This window comes from Bombina bombina, chromosome 2 (genome assembly GCF_027579735.1).
Source record: "Bombina bombina isolate aBomBom1 chromosome 2, aBomBom1.pri, whole genome shotgun sequence".
In the NCBI taxonomy this organism is placed as follows: domain Eukaryota; kingdom Metazoa; phylum Chordata; class Amphibia; order Anura; family Bombinatoridae; genus Bombina; species Bombina bombina.
The window spans coordinates 411,913,191-411,930,145 of NC_069500.1; positions in this window are offsets into that span (position 1 = coordinate 411,913,191).

Sequence of the window (16,955 nt, forward strand, 5' to 3'; positions counted from 1 at the left end):
CAGGGTGGGACTCACAGTCCCCAAGCTATGAAAGAAATATCTCGGATACTTGCTTGGGCGGAATCCAGCTCCTGTCTAGTCTCTGCGGTGCATATCCCAGGTGTACACAATTGGGAGGCGGATTATCTCAGCCGCCAGACTTTACATCCAGGGGAGTGGTCTCTCCATCCAGATGTGTTTTCTCAGATTGTTCAGATGTGGGGTCTTCGAGAGATAGATCTCATGGCCTCTCATCTAAACAAGAAACTTCCCAGATGCCTGTCCAGGTCCAGGGATGTTCAGGCGGAAGCAGTGGATGCACTGACACTTCCTTGGTGTTATCATCCTGCTTACATCTTCCCGCCTCTAGTTCTCCTTACAAGAGTGATCTCAAAAATCATCATGGAAAAGTCTTTTGTGTTGATGGTGGCTCCAGCATGGCCACACAGGTTTTGGTATGCGGATCTGGTTCGGATGTCCAGTTGCCCGTCTTGGCCACTTCCGTTACGGCCGGACCTACTATCTCAAGGTCCGTTTTTCCATCAGGATCTCAAATCATTAAATTTGAAGGTATGGAAATTGAACGCTTAGTTCTAAGTCATAGAGGTTTCTCTGACTCAGTGATTAATACTATGTTACAAGCTCGTAAATCTGTCTCCAGAAAGATTTATTATAGAGTTTGGAAGACTTACATTTCATGGTGTTCTTCTCATAAATTCTCCTGGCATTCTTTTAGAATTCCTAGAATTTTACAGTTCCTTCAGAATGGTTTGGATAAGGGTTTGTCTGCAAGTTCCTTGAAAGGTCAAATCTCTGCTCTTTCTGTTTTATTTCACAGAAAGATTGCTATACTTCCTGATATTCACTGTTTTGTACAGGCTTTAGTTTGTATTAAGCCTGTCATTAAATCAATTTCTCCTCCTTGGAGTCTTAATTTGGTTCTGAAGGCTTTACAGGCTCCTCCATTTGAGCCTATGCATTCTTTGGACATTAAACTACTTTCTTGGAAAGTGTTGTTCCTTTTGGCTATCTCTTCTGCTAGAAGAGTTTCTGAGCTATCTGCTCTTTCTTGTGAGTCTCCTTTTCTGATTTTTCATCAGGATAAGGCAGTTTTGCGGACTTCTTTTCAATTTTTACCTAAGGTTGTGAATTCTAACAACATTAATAGAGAAATTGTTGTCCCTTCCTTGTGTCCTAATCCTAAGAATTCTTTGGAAAGATCCTTACATTTTTTGGATGTGGTAAGAGCTTTGAAATATAATGCGGAAGCTACTAAAGATTTCAGGAAGACTTCCAGTCTATTTGTTTTATTTTCTGGTCCTAGGAAAGGTCAGAAGGCTTCTGCTATTTCCTTGGCTTCTTGGTTAAAACTTTTGATTCATCAAGCTTATTTTGAGTCGGGTCAGGCCCCGCCTCAGAGAATTTCAGCTTATTCTACTAGATCAGTTTTCGCTTCCTGGGCTTTTAAGAATGAAGCTTCAGTTGATCAGATTTGCAAAGCGGCGACTTGGTCCTCTTTGCATACATTTACTAAATTCTACCGTTTTGATGTATTTGCTTCTTCGGAAGCAGTTTTTGGTAGAAAAGTTCTTCAGGCAGCTGTTTCAGTTCGATTCTTCTACTTTTGATTTAAGTTTTTTTCTTTCAAAGATGAAATAAACTTATTTTTGTTTTGGGTTGTGGATTAATTCTTTCAGCGGAATATGGCTGTTTTTATTTTTATTCCCTCCCTCTTTAGTGACTCTTGAGTGGAAGATCCACATCTTGGGTATTGATATCCCATATGTCACTAGCTCATGGATTCTTGCCAATTACATGAAAGAAAATATAATTTATGTAAGAACTTACCTGATAAATTCATTTCTTTCATATTGGCAAGAGTCCATGAGGCCCACCCTTTTTATGGTGGTTATGATTTTTTGTATAAAGCACAATTATTTCCAAATTTCCTTTGTTGATGCTTTCTACTCCTTTCTTTATCACCCCACTGCTTGGCTATTCGTTACACTGAATTGTGGGTGTGATGGGGGGTGTATTTATAGGCATTTTGAGGTTTGGGAAACTTTGCCCTTCCTGGTAGGATTGTATATCCCATATGTCACTAGCTCATGGACTCTTGCCAATATGAAAGAAATGAATTTATCAGGTAAGTTCTTACATAAATTATGTTTTTCAACAAGGGGATACCAAGAGAACAAAACACATTTAAAAATAGAAGTTAATTTAAAAGTGTCTTAAAATCATGCAAGTTTAATGTTGACTTTCATATACCTTTAAGTACCTGCAGGTCTGGGATATCTTAAATATTTGTCAAAAAGTCCTGACCTTCACAGAATCAAGAGGAACCAGACTAGAAAATAATTGGAGTAGGAAGCCAGATTATTTTATAATCAAGAAATAGTTAAAGGGACACTGAACCCAAATTTTTTCTTTTGTGATTCAGATAGAGCATGACATTTTAAGCATCTTTCTAATTTACTCCTATTATCAAATTTTCTTCATTCTCTTGGTATCTTTATTTGAAATGTAAGTTTAGATGCCGGCCCATTTTTGGTGAACAACCTGGGTTGTCCTTGCTGATTGGTGGATAAATTCATCCACCAATAAAAAAGTGCTGTCCAGAGTCTGAACCTAAAAAAAGCTTAGATGCCTTCTTTTTAAAATAAATATAGCAAGAGAATGAAGAAAAATTGATAATAGGAGTAAATTAGAAAGTTGCTAAAAATTGCATGTTCTATCTGAATCACGAAATTAAAAAATGTGGGTTCAGTGTTCCTTTAAATAATAAAATACATTAATCTAGTAAGAAGTAATAATCTAATTGCATTGAACAATAAGAAGTTTACATTACAATAGCACTATAACAACTTTAAGTATTAGGACATACATTATAGATATTCACAGTAGCAGAAGACTTAAAGGAATACTAAATCCAATTTCTCTTGTAAAGGTGTATCCAGTCCACGGGTTCATCCATTACTTGTGGGATATTCTCCTTCCCAACAGGAAGCTGCAAGAGGACACCCACAGCAGAGCTGTCTATATAGCTCCTCCCCTAACTGCCACCCCCAGTCATTCTCTTGCAGCTCTCGACAAGAAAGGAAGTATCAAGAGAGATGTGGTGAATTAGTGTAGTTTTTTACCTTCAATCAAAAGTTTGTTATTTTTAAACAGTACCGGCGTTGTACTGTTTTTACTCTCAGGCAGAAATTGGAAGAAGAATTCTGCCTGGAGGTTTGATGATCTTAGCGGTTTGTAACTAAGGTCCATTGCTGTTCTCACACATAACTGAAGAGTATGGAAAGAAAACTTCAGTTGGGGGGACAGTCTGCAGATTGTCTGCCTTGAGGTATGTTCAGTATATTTTTTTCTAGAGAGATAATAAGGTCTAGAAAATGCTGACAGTGCCTGGTATGTTTGAGGTAAGCCTGATACAATGATTTAACAGTAACTGGGATCATGCTTGCAAAAAAGGGTAATATTCATGTTAATACTCATATTGCTTAGTGTAAAAACGTTTGCATGTTTTAGAGTAAAAATGTTTTTTCTCTGAGGGTGATAAATCTTTATTTTGGGGCCTAGTTTTCCACATAGCTTGTTAGATTACTCCTAAAAAAGGCCCCCTGACTTTCAGTGCATGGTGGGAGGGGCCTATTTTCGCGCACTTTATGCACAGTTAATCTTCAAACTAAGACATACAGCTTCCCTAAAGGAGTCCTCTGGCATCTAGGACCACTAATAGAGGGTGTTTTTCCTGAAAAAAAATCGTTTTTATGGGCAGGTAGGGCCGCAGCAGAGCTGTGGCAGTGTGTTTGACTGTTTTTTTAACGGTTTTTCCGTTTTTCTAATCCGTTTTGGGGCCTAAGGGGTTAATCATCCATTTGCAAGTGGGTGCAATGCTGCTTTAGTCTCTTATACACACTGTAAAAATTTCGTAGAATTTGCTACTTTTTATCACTGTTTTGCAGTTTATGGGCTAGTTTTTTTCTCTTAAAGGCACAGTACCATTTTTATTTAATTGCTTTTTCACATTTATTAAAGTGTTTTCCAAGCTTGCTGGTCTCATTACTAGTCTGTTAAACATGTCTGACATAGAGGAAACTCCTTGTTCATTATGTTTAGAAGCCATTGTGGAACCCCCTCTTAGAATGTGTGCAAAATGCACTGACCTTTCTATAAGTTATAAAGACCATATTAGTGGGTGCAATGCTGCTTTAGTCTCTTATACACACTGTAAAAATTTCGTAGAATTTGCTACTTTTTATCACTGTTTTGCAGTTTATGGGCTAGTTTTTTTCTCTTAAAGGCACAGTACCATTTTTATTTAATTGCTTTTTCACATTTATTAAAGTGTTTTCCAAGCTTGCTGGTCTCATTACTAGTCTGTTAAACATGTCTGACATAGAGGAAACTCCTTGTTCATTATGTTTAGAAGCCATTGTGGAACCCCCTCTTAGAATGTGTGCAAAATGCACTGACCTTTCTATAAGTTATAAAGACCATATTATGGGTTTTAAGGATTTATCACCAGAGGTTTCTCAGACTGACAAAAGGGAGTTTAAAACTAGCTCTCCCAATGTGTCAGAACCTATATCTCCCGCGCAAGTGACGCCAAGTACATCTGGCGCGTCCAATGCGTTTACCTTACAAGACATGGCAGCAGTTATGAATCATACCCTCACAGAGCTATTGTCCAAACTGCCAGGGTTACAAGGAAAGCGAGACAGCTCTGGGGCTAGAACAAATACAGAGCTTTCTGACGCTTTAGTAGCTATGTCTGATATACCCTCACAATGTACAGAAGCAGGAGAGCTTCTATCTGTGGGTGACATGTCTGATTCAGGGAAGGCGTTACTTCAGTCTGACTCTGAAATGACAGCATTTAAATTTAAGCTTGAACACCTCCGCTTGTTGCTCAAGGAGGTTTTAGCAACTCTGGACAACTGTGACACCATTGTAGTCCCAGAGAAATTGTGTAAAATGGACAAATACTTTGCAGTGCCTGTTTACACTGATGTTTTTCCAATCCCTAAGAGGTTTTCAGACATTATTACGAAGGAATGGGATAGGCCATGTGTACCGTTCTCTTCCCCTCCTGCGTTTAAAAGAATGTTTCCCATAGATTCCGCTACACGGGACTCATGGCAGACGGTCACTAAGGTGGAGGGAGCAGTATCTACCCTAGCTAAGTGTACAACTATCCCCGTTGAGGACAGTTGTGCTTTTCTAGATCCAATGGATAAAAAATTAGAGGGTTTCCTTAAGAAAATCTTTATACAACAAGGTTTTATTCTCCAACCGCTCGCATGCATTGCCCCAGTCACTGCTGCAGCGGCTTTCTGGTTCGAGTCTCTTGAAGAGGCTCTTCAGGTGGTGACCCCGTTGGATGATATCCTAGATAGGCTTAAAGCTCTTAAGTTAGCCAATTCATTTATTTCTGACGCCGTTTTTCATTTAACTAAGCCAACGGCTAAGAATTCAGGTTTCGCCATTCAGGCGCGTAGGGCGCTATGGCTTAAATCCTGGTCAGCTGATGTTATTTCAAAGTCTAAGCTTCTCAACATTCCCTTCAAGGGGCAGACCCTATTCGGGCCTGGACTGAAGGAGATCATTTCTTATATTACTGGAGAGAAAGGCCACGCCCTTCCCCAGGATAGGTCCAACAAATTAAGGACCAAACAGACTAATTTTTGTTCCTTTCGGAACTTCAAGAGTAGTGCAGCTTCAACTTCCTCTACTACAAAACAAGAAGTAAATTCTACCCAGTCCAAGCCAGTCTGGAGACCTAACCAGGCTTGGAGCAAGGGAAAGCAGGCCAAAAAACCTGCTGCTGCCTCTAAGACAGCATGAAGGAGTAGCCCCCGATCCGGGACTGAATCTAGTTGGGGGCAGACTTTCTCTCTTCGCCCAGGCTTGGGCAAGAGACGTCCAGGATCCCTGGGCTCTGGAGATTGTTTCCCGGGGATATCTTCTGGATTTCAAAGCCTCATCTCCAAAAGGGAGATTTCATCTCTCACAATTATCTGCAAACCAGATAAAGAGAGAGGCATTCTTACGTTGTGTTCAAGACCTTCTGGTCATGGGAGTGATCCACCCAGTTCCAAGGGAGGAACAGGGGCAAGGATTCTATTCAAATCTGTTTATAGTTCCCAAAAAAGAGGGAACTTTCAGACCAATCTTGGATCTCAAGATCCTAAACAAATTTCTCAGGGTCCCATCCTTCAAGATGGAGACTATTCGAACCATCCTACCTTTGATCCAGGAGGGTCAATATATGACTACCGTGGACTTAAAGGATGCTTATCTCCACATTCCGATACACAAAGATCATCATCGGTTTCTCAGGTTTGCCTTCCTAGACAGGCATTACCAGTTTGTGGCTCTTCCCTTTGGGTTAGCCACGGCACCAAGAAACTTTACGAAAGTTCTAGGGTCCCTACTGGCGGTTCTAAGGCCACGGGGCATAGCGGTGGCCCCTTACCTAGACGACATTCTGATACAGGCGTCGACTTTTCAAATCGCCAAGTCCCATACGGACATTGTTCTGGCCTTTCTGAGGTCTCACGGGTGGAAGGTGAACGAGGAAAAGAGTTCTCTTTCTCCTCTCACAAGAGTTTCCTTCCTAGGAACTCTGATAGATTCAGTAGAAATGAAGATTTTTCTGACAGAGGTCAAGTTGTCAAAACTTCTAATTTCCTGCCGTGCTCTTTATTCCACTTCTCAGCCGTCAGTGGCTCAGTGTATGGAAGTAATCGGCTTAATGGTAGCGGCAATGGACATAGTTTCGTTTGCCCGCCTACATCTCAGACCACTGCAACTTTGCATGCTCAATCAGTGGAATGGGGATTACACAGATTTGTCCCCTCTGCTAAATCTGGATCAAGAGACCAGAGATTCTCTTCTCTGGTAGCTATCTTTGGCTCATCTGTCCAGGGGAATGCGCTTCCGCAGGCCAGAATGGACTATAGTGATGACAGATTCTAGCCTTCTGGGCTGGGGCGCTGTCTGGAACTCCCTGAAGGCTCAGGGTTCGTGGACTCAGGAGGAAGCCCTCCTTCCGATAAACATTCTGGAACTAAGAGCGATATTCAATGCTCTTCAGGCTTGGCCTAAGCTAGCTGTGGTCAGGTTCATCAGATTTCAGTCGGACAACATCACGACTGTAGCCTATATCAACCATCAGGGGGGAACAAGGAGCCCCTGGCAATGTTGGAGGTTTCAAAGATAATTCTATGGGCAGAGGTTCACTCTTGCCATCTCTCAGCTATCCATATCCCAGGAGTAGAGAACTGGGAGGCGGATTTTTTAAGTCGGCAGACTTTTCATCCAGGGGAGTGGGAACTCCATCCGGAGGTATTTGCCCAGTTGATTCATCTATGGGGAAAACCAGAACTGGATCTCATGGCGTCTCGTCAGAACGCCAAGCTTCCTTGTTACGGGTCCAGGTCCAGGGATCCCAAGGCAGCGCTGATAGATGCTCTAGCAGCGCCCTGGTCCTTCAGCCTGGCTTATGTGTTTCCACCGTTTCCTCTGCTCCCTCGTCTGATTGCCAAGATCAAGCAGGAGAGAGCTTCGGTGATTTTGATAGCTCCTGCGTGGCCACGCAGGACTTGGTATGCAGATCTGGTGGACATGTCATCCTTTCCATCATGGACTCTGCCGCTGAGACAGGACCTTCTACTTCAAGGTCCTTTCAAACATCCAAATATAATTTCTCTGCTTCTGACTGCTTGGAGATTGAACACTTGATTCTATCAAAGCGTGATTTTTCCGAGTCGGTCATTGATACCTTAATTCAGGCTCGAAAGCCTGTCACCAGGAAAATCTATCATAAGATATGGTGTAAATATCTTTATTGGTATGAATCCAAGGGTTACTCTTGGAGTAAAGTCAGGATTCCTAGAATATTATATTTTCTCCAGGAGGGATTGGAGAAAGGATTGTCTGCTAGTTCCTTAAAGGGACAGATCTCTGCTCTGTCTATTCTTTTGCACAAACGTCTGGCTGTGGTTCCAGACGTTCAGGCGTTTTGTCAGGCTTTAGTTAGAATTAAGCCTGTGTTTAAACCTGTTGCTCCGCCATGGAGTTTAAATTTAGTTCTTAAGGTTCTTCAAGGGGTTCCGTTTGAACCTCTGCATTCCATAGATATCAAGCTTTTATCTTGGAAAGTTCTGTTTCTAGTAGCTATCTCCTCGGCTCGGAGAGTTTCGGAGTTATCTGCTTTACAGTGTGATTCCCCTTATCTGATTTTCCATGCAGATAAGGTAGTTTTGTGTACCAAACCTGGGTTTCTTCCTAAGGTAGTATCTAATAAGAACATCAATCAGGAGATTGTTGTTCCTTTATTATGTCCTAATCCTTCCTCAAAGAAGGAACGTCTTTTACACAATCTTGATGTGGTTCGTGCTTTAAAGATTTATTTACAAGCCACAAAGGATTTTCGTCAAACATCTGCTTTGTTTGTTGTCTACTCTGGACAGAGGAGAAGCCAAAAGGCTTCGGCAACTTCTCTATCTTTTTGGCTAAGAAGTATAATACGCTTAGCTTATGAGACTGCTGGCCAGCAGCCTCCTGAAAGAATTACAGCTCATTCCACTAGAGCGGTAGCTTCCACATGGGCTTTTAAAAATGAGGCCTCTGTTGAACAGATTTGTAAGGCGGCGACTTGGTCTTCGCTTCATACCTTTTCTAAATTCTACAAATTCGATACTTTTGCTTTTTCGGAGGCTATTTTTGGGAGAAAGGTCTTACAGGCAGTGGTGCCTTCCGTTTAAGGGCCTGCCTTGTCCCTCCCTCCATTCGTGTCCTAAAGCTTTGGTATTCGTATCCCACAAGTAATGGATGAACCCGTGGACTGGATACACCTTTACAAGAGAAAACAAAATTTATGCTTACCTGATAAATTTATTTCTCTTGTGGTGTATCCAGTCCACGGCCCGCCCTGTCATTTTAAGGCAGGTGTTTTTTATTTTTAACTACAGTCACCACTGCACCCTATAGTTTCTCCTTTTTTCTTGCTTGTCTTCGGTCGAATGACTGGGGGTGGCAGTTAGGGGAGGAGCTATATAGACAGCTCTGCTGTGGGTGTCCTCTTTCAGCTTCCTGTTGGGAAGGAGAATATCCCATGGACTGGATACACCACAAGAGAAATAAATTAATCAGGTAAGCATAAATTTAGTTTTTTTTTCATTCATGATTCAGATAGGAGTAAATTTCGAAAGTTGCTTAAAATTGCATGCTCTATTATCACTTTTTCTTTGTTCTCTTGCTATCTTTATTTAAAAAGCAGAAATGTTAAGCTTATTTGCCGGCCTATTTTCGTTTCGGGACCATGGATAGTGCTTGCTTATTGGTGACTACATTTAGCAAACCAATAAGCAAGCATAACCCAGGTTCTCAACCAAAAATAGGCCGGCTATTAAGCTTTACATTCTTGCTTTTTAAATAAAGATAGCAAGAGAACAAAGTAAAACTGATAATAGGAGTAAACTAGAATTTTGCTTAAAATTGCATGTTCTATCTGAATCATGAAAGAAAAAAATTGGGTTTAGCGTCCCTTTAATGGTGTCAGAAACAAATGTTAACAATTTCTATAAATGGCAAAAACATTTAAAACCAGGGCTAGTGCTTTCTTCTTTGATACATTGAATGTTTTTTTTTTTAATTATTTATTAAAAAAAATAATAATTATGTCTCAACAATTCATATCTGTGAAAGTCACTCATTTGAGTTTGATAAATAAAATACTATTTTATGTTATTTGTTTCTTGTACCTATCTAAAAAGCATTAAGTCATTTAAAATATTCTCACCAAATCTAGCCTGGCAAACTATCTTAGTTCTTTTTAGAGTTTATTAGCTAATTAACATCCTGAGCTCTGAATGATTAGGTCATATGTCAAGCTTTTCTAGACCTGAGAAATATACAGGGCCCTAATTAATGGTAAAACATTGGGGCCCATTTATCAAGCTCCAAGCTCTGAAGGCTCGCCAGAAACACAATTTATGAAGCAACGGTCTAAAGACCGCTGCTCCATAACCCTGTCCGCCTGCTCTGAGCAGGCGGACTAGAATCGCCGGAAATCAACCCGATCAAGTACGATCGGGTTGATTGACACCCCCTGCTGGCAGCCGATTGGCCGCGAGTCTGCAGGGGGCGGCGTTGCACCAGCAGCTCTTGTGAGCTGCTGGTGCAATGTTAAATGCGGCGAGCGTAGACCTTTGATAAATATGTAGTGGGTTCTTAGGCAGGTGAACAAGAGTAGTTGTTCATGTGACGTCCCATAAAGACAACCTAATACCTGTCCTCTTAAGTGTGAAGTAGGATCAGCAAACATCTATTTGCATTTAATATGGGCAGAAAGTGCCCTGTCCTGTTCTTACAGATCATCACTAAGGCTGTGGTAGTAACAGGTGATTGGAAAACCTTGACCTGAGACATTATTTTAGTAGCAGGCAGGAATTTTAGCTGTTCTTTCAACTCCTGTTCCATTCTACATAGTACTAAGTTAAGAGTCATTTTGGTCTGCTCCTGCTTAATATTAATGTCACTGTGTATCCCACTCCTGCTGTCTTGTCATATTTAGATTTTGGTATCTAAAGGTTGTTGACCTTGTGTTTATCCACTTTACCAACCAGTGGGTATTTGTTGCCACTTTCTCCAGTTGAGAACCTGCAGATGCACCACACAGCTTCCTCTAGGAGAAACAACATTAGATAGATGGTTTATAGCAGAATCTGCTCATCACTCTTTAACCCCTTAATGACCGAGGACGTTCAGGGTACGTCCTCAAAAAAAAGGCAGTTAACGCCTGAGGACGTACCCTGCACGTCCTCGGTGTGGAAAGCAGCTGGAAGCGATCCTGCTCGCTTCCAGCTGCTTTCCGGTTATTGCAGTGATGCCTCGATATGGAGCCATCCTGCAATAACCTTACATGGCCATCCGATGCAGAGAGAGCCACTCTGTGGCCCTCTCTGCACCGGACATCGATGGCCGGTATCGTTGGTGGGTGGGAGCCGACTTGGGAGGCGGGTGGGCGGCCATCGGTGTGCCGTGTGACGTCGAGGGGGGCGGGATCGGGGGCGGGACCGTCGGGGGCGCGCCCACGGACGCGCACGTGTGCACGGAGGGTGGCGGGCGGGCGCGTGCACGGGGGGGGAGTGGGTGGGAACAGCTACACTACGGAAAATTAATAAAAAGTAAAATGTTAAGTGGCCTAAGCACACCAAAAAAATAAACACTAAAAGAGATCGTGGAGGGGTGGGGGGTTGGTTTTTGTGTGGGGGGGAAGCTACACTACAGAAAAGTCTAAAAAATGTAAAACAAATAAATTTTTTCTTCTAAACTGGGTACTGGCAGACAGCTGCCAGTACCCAAGATGGCGCCCATTAAGTTAGAGTGGGAGGGTTATAGAGCTGTTTAGGGGGGATCAGTGAGGTTGGGGGCTAAGGGGGGATAGTACACAACAGCATATGTAAATATGCTTTAAAAAAAAAACCACCAAAAAATACAAATATAGCTTTTATTTTAGTACTGGCAGACTTTCTGCCAGTACTTAAGATGGCGGGGACAATTGTGGGGTGGGGGAGGGAAGAGAGCTGTTTGGGAGGGATCAGGGGGTCTGATGTTTCAGGTGGGAGGCTGAGCTCTACACTAAATCTAATATTAACCCTGCAAGCTCCCTACAAGCTACCTAATTAACCCCTTCACTGATAGCCATAATACACGTGTGATGCGCAGCGGCATTTAGCAGCCTTCAAAATACCAAAAAGCAACGCCAAAGCCATATATGTCTGCTATTTCTGAACAAAGGGGATCCCAGAGAAGCATTTAGAACCATTTGTGCCATAACTGCACAAGCTGTTTGTAAATGATTTCAGTGAGAAACCTAAAATTTTGAAAAATTTTACGTTTTTTTTTTATTTGATCGCATTTGGCGGTGAAATGGTGGCATGAAATATACCAAAATGGGCCTAGATCAATACTTGGGGTTGTCTACTACACTACACTAAAGCTAAAATTACCCCAAAAAGCTCCCTACATGCTCCCTAATTAACCCCTTCACTGCTGGGCATAATACACGTGTGGTGCGCAGTGGCATTTAGTGGCATTCTAATTACCAAAAAGCAACACCAAAGCCATATAAGTATGCTATTTCTGAACAAAGGGGATCCCAGAGAAGAATTTACAACCATTTGTGCCATAATTGCACAAGCTGTTTGTAAATAATTTCAGTGAGAAACCTAAAGTTTGTGAAAAAATTTGTGAAAAAGTGAACGATTTTTTTTATTTGATCGCATTTGGCGGTGAAATGGTGCCATGAAATATACCAAAATGGGCCTAGATCAATACTTTGGGATGTCTACTAAAAATATATATATACATGTCAATGGATATTCAGAGATTCCTGAAAGATATCAGTGTTCTAATGTAACTAGCGCTAATTTTGAAAAAAAAATGGTTTGGAAATAGCAAAGTGCTACTTGTATTTATTTCCCTATAACTTGCAAAAAAAGCAAAGAACATGTAAACATTGGGTATTTCTAAACTCAGGATAATATTTAGAAACTATTTAGCATAGGTGTTTTTTGGTGGTTGTAGATATGTAACAGATTTTGGGGGTCAAAGTTAGAAAAAGTGGGGTTTTTTTCAATTTTTCCTCATATTTTATAATTTTTTTTATAGTAAATTATAAGATATGATGAAAATATTGGTATCTTTAGAAAGTCCATTTAATGGCGAGAAAAATGGTATATAATATGTGTGGGTACAGTAAATGAGTAAGAGGAAAATTACAGCTAAACACAAACACCGCAAAAATGTAAAAATAGCCTTGGTCCCAAACGGACAGAAAATGGAAAAGTGCTGTGGTCATTAAGGGGTTAAAGGGACACAAAATCCAATTTTTTTTTTCTTTCATAATTTAGATAGATAATACAATTTTAAAGAACTTTCTAATTTACTTCTATTATCTAATTTATTTCATTCCCTTGGTATCATTTGTTGAAGAAACAGCAATGCGCTAATGGTTTCTAACTGAACACATGGGTGAGCCAATCACAATCGATATACTGTATATATGCAGCCACCAATCAACAGCTAGAACCTAGGTTCTCTGCTGCTCCTGAGCTTGCCAAGATAAACTTTCAGCAAAGTATAACAAGAGAAGGAAGCAAATTGAAAAGTTGTTTAAAATTGTATTCTCTATCTGAATCATGAAAGAAAATTTTTGGGTTTCATGTCCCTTTAAGGTAAATTTTAACATGTGGGTTCACTATCCTTAAAGTGAAAGTCAATCCTAGTGTTAAAAAAAAGCTAGGATTGACTATTGAAACAAATAAAGGGGATTTTCATTCATGAAGTATAAGATACTTCATGTAGAAAGCTCCTTTATTTGTTGCAAACGATTGCCGTTCTTAGCTACTACAGCAGCCCACGGCTAAAAGGATTTTTTGTTTTTTTACAAATTTTGTTTTCTCAATTTGCCTTCCCCTGTATCATGTGACAGTTATCAGCCAATTATAGACATATACATAGGTTTAAACTTGTGCACATGCTAAGAAGGAGCTGGTGCCACAGAAAGTGTGCTTATAAAAAAAATTAATATTGGAAGTAAATTGAAAAGTCTCTTAAAACTGCATGTTCTATCTGAATCAGGAAAGTTTAATTTCGACTTGTGTTTTTCAAACCCACAGACACATACAAAGATACTAATGTAGACATTCACACACAAACAGACTTACTCACACACAGACATACTCTGTCATACACACACACTCTCATACACAGACACTCATACACACTCATACACAGACATACTCTGTCATACACACAGACACTCATACACAGACACTCATACACACTCATACACAGACACTCATACACACACGCTCATACACACTCACACACAGACATACTCTGTCATACACACAGACACTCATACACAGACACTCATACACACTCATACACAGACACTCATACACACACGCTCATACACTCTCACACACAGACATACTCTGTCATACACACACTCTCATACACACAGACACTCATACACACTCTCATACACAGACACTCATACACACGCTCCTACACACATGCTCATACACACTCACACACAGACATACTCTCTCATACACACACACTCTCATACACACTCACACACAGAAACTCATACACACACTCATACACAGACGGTCATACACACTCACACACAGATATACCGGTACTCTGTCATAAACACACACTCTCTTACACACAGACACTCATACACACTCGCACAAACTCATACACAAACTCATACACACGCTCATACACATTCACACACAGACATACTCTGACATACACAGACATTCATACACACTCTCATATACACACGCTCATACACACTCGCTCATACACATTCACATACAGACATACTCTGTGATACACACAGACACTCATACATACTCTCATACACACACGCTCATAAACACTCTCATACACACACACTCATATACACACAGACACTGATACACACTCTCATACACATTCACACACAGACATACTCTGTCATACACACACACTCTCATACACACAGACACTCATACACACTCATACACAGACACTCATACACACACGCTCATACACTCTCACACACAGACATACTCTGTCATACACACACTCTCATACACACAGACACTCATACACACTCTCATACACAGACACTCATACACACGCTCCTACACACACGCTCATACACACTCACACACAGACATACTCTCTCATACACACACACTATCATACACACTCACACACAGAAACTCATACACACACTCATACACAGACGGTCATACACACTCACACACAGACATACCGGTACTCTGTCATAAACACACACTCTCTTACACACAGACACTCATACACACTCGCACAAACTCATACACAAACTCATACACACGCTCATACACATTCACACACAGACATACTCTGACATACACAGACATTCATACACACACTCATATACACACGCTCATACACACACGCTCATACACATTCACATACAGACATACTCTGTGATACACACACACTCTCATACACACAGATACTCATACATACTCTCATACACACACGCTCATAAACAATCTCATACACACACACTCATATACACACAGACACTGATACACACACGCTCATACACACTCACACACAGACATACTCTGTCATATACACAGAAACTCATACACACGCTCATACACACTTTCATACACACAGACATACTCTGTCATACACACACACACTCTCATACACACAGACATTCATACACACTCTCATACAAACACGCTCTTACACACTCTTATACACACACGCTCATACACATTCACACACAGACATACTCTGTCATACACACACACTCTCATACACACAGACACTCATAAAAACTCTCATACACACACGCTCATACACACTCTCATGCACACACGCTCATACACATTCACACACAGACATACTTTGTGATACACACACTCATACACACAGACACTCATACACACTCTCATGCACACACGCTCATACACACTCTCATATACACACGATCATATACATTCACACACAGACATACTCTGTCATACACACACACTCTCATACACACAGACACTCATACACACAGACACTCATACACATTCACACACAGACATACTCTGTCATACACACACACTCTCATACACACACGCTCATACACACTCTCATACACATGCACTCATACACATTCACACAGACATACTCTGTCATACACACACTCATATACACACAGACACTCATACACACTCTCATACACACACGCTCATACACACTCTCATATACACTCGCTCATACACATTCTCACACAGACATACTCTGTCATGCACACACACTCTCATACACACAGACACTCATACACACTCTCATACACATTCACACACAGACATACTCTGTCATACACACACACTCTCATACACACAGACACTCATACACACACTCATACACACTCTCATACATGCACTCATACACATTCACACAGACATACTCTGTCATACACACACACTCATATACACTCTCAAACACATTGACACACAGACATACTCTGTGATACACACTCACGCTCATACACACTCTCATACACACAGACATTCATACACACACTCATACAAACACGCTCTTACACACGCTCATACACACAGACATTCACACACACTCTCATACAAACACGCTCTTACACACTCTCATACAAACACGCTCATACACATTCACACACAGACATACTCTGTCATACACACACACTCTCATACACACTCTCATACAGACACGCTCATACACACTCACACACAGAAACTCATACACATTCACACAGACATACTCTGTCATACACACACACTCATATACACAAAGACACTCATACACACTCTCATACACATTGACACACAGACATACTCTGTGATACACACACACTCTCATACACACAGACACTCATACACACTCTCATACACACAGACATTCATACACACTCTCATACAAACACGCTCTTACACACGCTCATACACACAGACATTCTTACACACTCTCATACAAACACGCTCATACACATTCACACACAGACATACTCTGTCATACACACACACTCTCATACACACACACACTCATACACACTCTCATACACAGACACTCATACACACACGCTCATACACAGACACTCATACACACACGCTCATACACACTCACACACATACTCTGTCATACACACACACTCTCATACACACAGACACTCATACACACTCTCATACACACACGCTCATACACACTCACACACAGAAACTCATACACACGCTCATACACATTCACACACAGACATACTCTGTCATACACACACACTCTCATACACACAGACACTCATACACACTCACACACAGAAACTCATACACACTTTCATACACACGCTCATACACATTCACACACAGACATAC